This window comes from Homarus americanus, unplaced genomic scaffold (genome assembly GCF_018991925.1).
Source record: "Homarus americanus isolate GMGI-L3 unplaced genomic scaffold, GMGI_Hamer_2.0 scaffold58133, whole genome shotgun sequence".
Classification (NCBI taxonomy): domain Eukaryota; kingdom Metazoa; phylum Arthropoda; class Malacostraca; order Decapoda; family Nephropidae; genus Homarus; species Homarus americanus.
Genome location: NW_024736456.1, coordinates 5,757 through 14,357, shown reverse-complemented (window position 1 = coordinate 14,357; position 8,601 = coordinate 5,757). Strand labels below are relative to the sequence as shown.

At 35.4% G+C, this 8,601-nt stretch overlaps 1 long non-coding RNA gene across 1 annotated transcript; it reads left to right on the top strand.

Annotated features, from left to right (window-relative positions):
• Positions 1 to 1,644: 1,644 nt before the first annotated feature.
• Positions 1,645 to 8,101, top strand: LOC121872172. Its single transcript, XR_006090051.1, has 2 exons — positions 1,645 to 4,298; positions 4,349 to 8,101. It is a non-coding gene; the product is annotated as an uncharacterized LOC121872172 (long non-coding RNA).
• The last annotated feature ends 500 nt before the right edge of the window (positions 8,102 to 8,601 follow it).

Genomic DNA, 8,601 nt, shown 5'->3' with positions numbered 1-8,601 from the left:
AATGTTGACTCATATACAACCTGTACTAAGCTTTACTCATACAGTATACTGTACTGTCTCTAGGCTTAAGGCATCAATGTATTTGAATAGGGGGAAGTTTTCTATCAGATGTAATGTAAGTGATTTGTAGATTTGAAGAAATATGAGAGTATTTTATAGATAATGTGTAGAAGTGTAGTAATTGGTGTTTCTTTCTAGCATTAATGGCTTTAGGAGGTTAGGTTTGAGATGGTAGCTAGATGTTAGGTCAAGGTGACAGCTGAGAGTAAATATAAAGCAGCCTTATTGGAGGGAACTTTCTTAATGATGAAGCAGATAGAGGAGATGCACGAATAGGTTACTGTAATTAATGAAGGGGAAGTAAAGGTGATACGACTCCATAGACTTGATATACATGGCCAGCGCCTTGAGGAAACTGTCGTACACCTCACACACTGCTGGAGGAGCAGTTCAGTGTCTGTATCTTCTGTCAAAACATTTATTACTATTAATTGATTGTTGGTCATAATTTTTCATCTTAATTTGTTTTTAAATGTTTTAGGTGTGTAGGATTTTGATGTGTATTATACGTGTTATTTGCTGGTCTTAAGCTTTAAACAGCACCCATCATTAGTGGAAGTTGGCTGTAGGGACGACAGCCATCACCAGAGAAAGTTTCATGTTCCTTGCATTCCATTTTTATGCACGGGGAGGGGGGGGGTCCTCGGCTGCCGGTTAATGGTTAAGACTTCCAGTGTTAACTAACTATTCTCATACTGTATTAGGTGTTGGTGCATCATCTGTGTGGTCCAGTAACCTTTCTCTTTTCTTATAATTATTGTATGTTTAATATTTTAACTGTAAACGAATGTTTCCATCTTGGGAGACACAGTACAGTACTGTATACAGTACTCGTAATAAGATCTGCCTTCTCTGTGTTATCTGTTGTGTGAATTATGATTGTCATTTTCACAACTTTGATCTGATTAATACATGTATGTTGTATCTACTCAAGGTTCAAGTTGGACATAATAATTTTTTATTGGTTTACCTTGATGTACTGTACTGTGCATGGGCTAATAGAGGTAATGCTGCCTGTGGCTAAACAAGGTACAGTTCTTGAGCTTCTGAAAGATTTCTGTCTCATCTTGGCAACACAAGTATACGACATAGACGCTCTAGTTTATCTCTTGAAATACCAAAATTTTATTTCAATGTATTGTAATTTGTTTATCCAAAAATGTTTATTGAAAAAGTTTGTTAAAATCAGCATTGTAGAACCTTCCCATCAGCTCACCGTCAAGAGATAATTTCTGAAATAAGCTTTTTGAACTTATTTCAGAATACTGAATGAGACTTTATCAACCACTTTTAGCATAGAGGAGATGTAGTAATATATATTTTGTCTTAATCGGAGCTTCTACAGTGGGGTATGCTATAACGAACGGATCCTACTACGAATATTCCTATAACGAACGGTTTTACCTATAAAATTGAGAATGCTATAACGAACGAAACTCCTACAACGAACATTATTTAAATTTTTTTTTTTTATACTAATTTATTGTTTTTTTATTACAAGTATTAATGATATTCTTTATTTCAGGGGTTTAGATGCATATGTATGCACTTTTTTACAATTTTTACAATTTTATATTATATTTTTCAGTGTTAAGTGGTTGTATTTGGGGGCCTGGAACGGATTAATCCTATAACGAACAAATGCTATAACGAACAAGGTTCTAGAACCAATTAGATTCGTTATAGCATACCCCACTGTATTGCTTTTCAAGTTTGTTTTCAATTTGAAGTATTGAAGGTCATTTTACCAATCAAGTAAAGTCCCCTTCACTAGTGCATTTACAGGGACTCGTCAGGTTTTGTGTAGTGTGGCAGCTCTATGTTTGTTTACATTAGACGGAAGGAAACTCGCAATAGTAAACATATTATGGATTCAAAGTAAAACAATTTTAAAATAAGTGTCTTAATGTAAAGATTGGAATGTTTATATAATGAGCCCCTGTAAATGTACCAGTGAAGGTGGACTGTACTTCTTCAATTCTGTCGGTCATCATTGAAATGTCAAGTTGAAGTCTTGTGGTAGTGAGAAACTCCTGAATGGAATATTAGTCATTCAAGGAAACTTTGTGATAAGTTAGCTATACATATATCAAACCTATGTTTGTATGTTTTAGCCCAAGTACTGTATCATATTCTTCCTGGTTATGTATTTATCTAGTCCTTCATCTTGTGTCTCATGTGAACCTTTGGTAGATACACAGGAGGTGTTACATGACTGGTTAATTGTAGTGAGAGGATTTTTTTAGTACACAATATGGCAACAAAAAAATACAAGCTCTTAATATTGATAATTATTAATCATACCTCAGCTGTGGGTAGATTTTTATGATTATGCCTCGTCAAGAAATCCCTTGCAATAATATTTTAGTCTCGTCGGAGTGTACATTATAACTTAAGTGTTGTGTAGTTGTTTTATTTATGAAGATATTAGTGTAAGAAATTAATTCCTTTTGTAATGAAATTATTGTGAATCTCTCTCCTCCAGTTTTTTTTCCGAGACTCAACAGAAAATTCTAGCGTTTTATGGTAAATCAGAAAATAAAAACAAAAGTCTCATAGTTGGTTTGGATAACAAGAGTTAATATTGCAGAGTCCTTCTTCTGTGTCTTTGTCTTCATATATGATGCAGGAGGAGGAAGGGGATTTAGGGCAATCCAGCTCTTGTTATATGATTATGTAATTGATCCACTCTGTGCTTGAATAACTTTACTTAGTAACACACTTACTCAAGTGCCATAACATTTTCTGGGTGAGTTAACTTTATATAGAGGAATTACTCTATACTTGAAGCTAATAATACTAATCTGAAGCAGGAGTAAGGCAAGTCTGCTGGTTATTATTATTGACTGTGTTGTGTCCAGAGCTCTGTAGCTACGCAACTCCTAAGAGGAATTTGGCTTGACCCTTTAACATGAGCCATCATCAGTGGAAGTTAACTGTAGGGATGGCAGTCATCGTCAGTGGATATTTAATATTCCTTGTGTTCCATTTATGCATATATAGCTTCTCCAGCATTGGACGTGTTGTTGATGTTATAGTTTATCATCAGGTTAGTCTGAACAAACACAGGTGAGGTATAACTGTGACCAGTCTTCTTCTTGTTACTTGTGGCTTCAAATGACTTTCTGACTGGCAGTTTCTTAAAGGTGGGCAACAGGCACAGTGTAGTCCTGCTTAATGACTTATATTCTTATGATTTTGTCAAATTTTTCATTGGGTGGACTCTTGTTTTGTGGGAAGCTATTGTCTTACTGATGGACAAATGTACGGTATGAAGAGAGCAGAAGTTGTCTGTAATTTTAGTAAAACAAAATTACTTCACTATTTCATGGCTCTGAAGTCTACAAATTTGTCATTACTCTATTGTCATGACTGTAATACTTTCATGTTTATTACGAGTCTGATGGTGATTTACTTCCATCTGAATTATCGTGTTTAGTTTAACCCAAAAGTCAGTAACTGTAAGAATATGCAAGGTAGCAGCAGGGTATAGTATAGTGTATGTTACAGTTGGTTGTATGGAAATATAAGTTTGAAATATTATGAAAATCTCAAAAAGGAATGTATATATATTGTGTGTTGCACAATATTATTTACTAATGACAAATTGTCCGTATTTTTTGACCAGTACCTACATACAGTAAGAATAATTTTTCCTCCTGGAATTAAAAATCAAACAAACAAACAAACCAAACAAAACACAGGATTGGATTTGTTGCTGTATGGTACATTATGTTGTGTATGATAATTATAGATGCTGTGAATTATTCCCTATAATCTCAACTTAATGTGTCTCTTTGAGTACCCAGGACAAATGCAATGCTTGATGGTAGACACACTGTACTGAACGTGGCAATACTGCTTAGCTCTCGGTGTGGATAATATCATTGGTGAGGTGATGCTTGGCAGTGGGTATGCTAAATAGGAATGTTTGATAGGTCACTCACTGGATATATGCAGGAGGTCACTCACTGGATACATGCAATAGGGCACTCACTGGATATATGCAATAGGGCACTCACTGGATATATGCAGTAGGTCACTCACTGGATACATGCAATAGGGCACTCACTGGATACATGCAATAGGTTACTCACTGGATATATGAAATAGGTCACTCACTGGATATGTTTGATAAGTCACTCCCTGGATTTGTTTAATAGGTCACTCACTGGATATGTTTGATAGGTCCCTCACTGGATATGTTTGATAGGTCACTCACTGGATATGTTTGATAGGTCACTCACTGGATATGTTTGATAGGTCACTCACTGGATTTGTTTGATAGGTCACTCACTGGATCACTGGATATGTTTGATAGGTCACTCACTTAATTTTTTTATATATTAAGTTGTAGAGTGACATTTTTTGAGATTTACAATGATATACAGTAAGTGATTTTAGGAGGTAGTGGGGGGGGGGGGCAGGTTTGATATTGTGAAGGAGTGCGAGGTGGACCTGCTCTTGTCACCTCAGACTATGGTGGGTATTATAGCAGTGAGGGAACAGTTTCTTGTGTTTACGTAAACACAAAGGGTGAAATGACTCCTGAAAAGCCAAAAAAAAAAAGTATATATATATATACAGTATATATTTTTTTTAAATTTTATATTTCAAAATTCTAATAAACTCACGGACGATTACTTTAACCCCTTGTGTACGAGGTCCTCCCCGAGCTAAATAAAAATTGTCTGGCATTAGCCATATAAGTGGTTAATAATTTTAGGTATAATGTTAAGATAAGAAAAATTAAATATATTTTGTTTTGAACTTCTGTTTTAACTTACTGTATTAACAACTCACTGACACGCGCATCAATAAGTACCAGTACATGGCGACCTGTGGTGTAATGGTCAGCATGCTTACCTCACAACTGAGTGAACCCGGGTTCAATCCCCGGGCAGGGTGAGACTATGGACACCTAGAAGTTAATTGATTTGCGGATCGTGTTCCGGGGTAATGGTTAGCCAGTGCAGTTGGCGAGTTGTCCGGTCTTCTTGGACTCTTCCTTGACACTGGTTTATGCAGCTCATTAACTTCTACACCTTAGACAAATTCATGTCTTGGTGACCATCCTTGGACGTAAGGGGCAGCCATTATTATATTACAGTATACTGTATTAGAGACGTTAGTGATTCATTAACATGTACAGTACTGCTGCTTCAGGAGGGAAGGGCATTAATAGATTACATTTTTGTTGTTATTTGCTTAATTATAAGATGCACATGCTGTGACATACATAATATATAAGGAAGCTATTAAATTGGTATTAATATATAAAGAAATTATATTAAATTATTAATATATAAATATGTAAGTAAAATAATGGCAAATGAACCAATGCCAACAAAAGCAGTTTACCATATACTGTACTGTACTGTACTGTACAATAATCATCAAGTATTGCTTCACACTGTAATAAAGTACTTTGTAATAAAGTACACATTTACTGTAGTGTATATCATATTTTGTTATAGTTCTTACCAGCATTAATTCCTAACTTTTTGTAATACATGTATTACACTAACACATACAGTAGTACACATTTGCATCAGTGTACATTAGGTTCTTGCAATATTTTTCACCACTACAGTACAGTGCAAGCATATAACATAATAGGTAATTATCATTCATAAGTTATCATCAGCGCAGGAACAACTAGTGTCATAACAAGGTACTACTGTAGTTTCATTGTATCGTAAGTCGCCCATAAGATACTCCAACTCCATTACATCTTAACCTGCTGGGAATTATATACAATATCTGTATCATCTGGTGTGTATATGTGTGTGTATTAAAATAAAGTTTTCATTATTTCTTAATTTTTTCATAATACTTTTTTCTATATCCGTTTCATTTTGGTCTTATCTTACTTGAATGCTTTTACCAAGTCCATCACCTCCCCAGAGACCCAACAAGTACAGTATATATACAGTATAGGGTTAGGACGATAAGTGGGTCTGGTAATGGTGTAAAAACCTCACTTCCAAACACACTATACCCACACACTCACTCAAACAAGACCTCCCCTACCCCCCCTCTCTTTCCTTCTTACAACGCCTCGCCACCTCTTAACTTTACATTTTTACCAGAACGATCACCTTACTCGATACTTGTCGGGTCTTTGCGAACGTATCTGGCTGACTGTACACTGGGAAATAACTTGTCTTCATCAGATATAATCATACGAGGCCACAATAATAACAACAATAACAACAGTGTTTATTTCATGCCATATCAGGTGATTTTTTTTTAAATGATCCAATGCCCTATTAGACCCCAGTTCTAATAGACCCCAAGCTAACCTAATCTCTAATCAAGTTAATTATTAAATGGTCCCCAGTCCTAACAGATCCCAATCTAACCTAATCTCATCAATAGTTACCATCCGTAATGGATAACTAATTCCACTGAATACTGAACTTAATAGTGACTGTAACTAAACAGTAGTATAATGAGTAACTAAATACATAAATAATCATATATCAAACAGGAAAGGAAGGGAAAACTCAACACAAGAGAAAGTAATAAGCTGCATCGAAGTATTAACAATCGTGTACGTATTGGTAATCAGTCCTTCATTAATGGTACGTTATTTTCTTGGTATGGGTAATAGTAGGTGAAGGCTCTTACAGTGAGTTATGGCATTAAGTTAGGTTTTATGTAAGGTACGGGTAGCTTGTTTCGTTTAACCTCACAGAAAACCGTGTGAGGTTGGTGGAAAGGTGGGGGGGGTTTATGTGAGGTACAGGCAGCTTGTTTATTTTCACCTCAGAAAACAGTCAAGGCTGGTGTAAGGGGAAGGGCTGGGGGTATGTGTTTATTTCTTCATAAATTAAACAATTCTTCATACACATAACAGTAGTTTCTATCATAATAAACAAGTTTATCTTTCACTTTAATGGGTTTCAAATGTTACAAATGTCTTCCATATATATTTTTAATTTCTGTGTTTAGTATTATTTAATTGGTATTGTTCTATTTAATCTGTTTTTTAATTAATTATATTGTAATCCCAAGTTAGTAAAACATGAATCTCATATGAATAAATCCTCAATCAAATTATAATGCTCTTTTAAAATAAAAGTTGAATTTTTGTACCCTCAACAGTGTGGGTTACAGACTGCTTCATGTAGATTCCATTAGGATTATTCTTATAAGTTTGATCAGTGCTTGTGTGGTCCACTGGCCCAGATGACTGTTTCTGTAAGCAGATTGTAGAACTGTGTCTGTTGTGGTTATTGTCAAAACTGCTCTTATGGATAATACTGTATCATTACTGTATGTTATTGTACTCTGAAATAATGTACAGTACAGTCACCCACAGAAAGTCGTGTCGCATTCTCCTCCTGTACCATGAACCCTGAGATTCAGACTCGTGAACCTGAAGCATTTATTGTGGACAGAATAATGCATCGGTGTGTGCTGCTTCGGGGTTCATAGTACAGGAGGAGAGGTTACGGGACCTCTTGTGGGTGACTGTGTATACGGCCTGTGTTGATGCCATCTTTATTATCACAGAATATTATTGTCTATGGTACAATTATTCATATTTAACTATGTTTTTGTGGTTTTCATTAATCGTCTTCAAATGTAGTTTTACATTTATGCATTTGTACTACTTGAAATGTATAAAAATGAAATACTGTATATAAGTACATACAGTATATTACACTTGTCAACACACACACACATTCCCTTTACTCTCACAGGTATACACACACAAACATTCCTCTATGCACAGAACTTATATTACATCCCATAATCTCATTCTTCAGTAATACATATAGAGACAAGTGCGACAACTAGCGACTGCACTTTGCCACATCCCATTGTTGTGAATCATCTGACAGACGTTCACTCATCTATGCCACCTTTCATTGCTTCATTGACCCACGTTGCTGTAGATTTATAAAGTCTGTATTTTCTTTTTCTAGGAGCAGTATAAAAAATTCAAAATGACAAATTATATTTAAAATGTATATTTTAATTAGTTTTTTGTATTTTTAAATTCTTTTCCATAAAAATTTGTAAAAATTTTTGGACTGGTGTTTTAATAACCCTATTTCAGTACAGTACAGTACAGTACAGGCTGCTGTCTCTTTTTATCACATTATTGGTGTGAGTGTTGGCTTGAGATGTATTTTTGTGTAGAACATTTAATTTCTTTTTCCAAGTCTTGTAAAGTCTGTTTCTTCTGCCATACTGTACTGGGTGGCTAGGTTAGGTTACACAAAATCTACAGTGCAGCTGCTACAAAAATCACGGGTAATCCCAACAATTTTTTAATCAATGGGAGTTGGTGGTACACTGTTAGCAGTTAGTCTCTCAGATACTGTGGCCTGGGCTCATTCCCCAACCTGGGACACACTGAGATGAGTGTTACCCAGCGACACGACCAAACATGGCAGGTTTTCTCTGGGTACAACAGTTTCCACCTGTATTAACACTGGACAATACTTGTCAAAACACTGGACAATTCAGGTCAAAACACTGGACAATACAGATAAAAATACTGGACAATACAGGTAAAAAAATAAC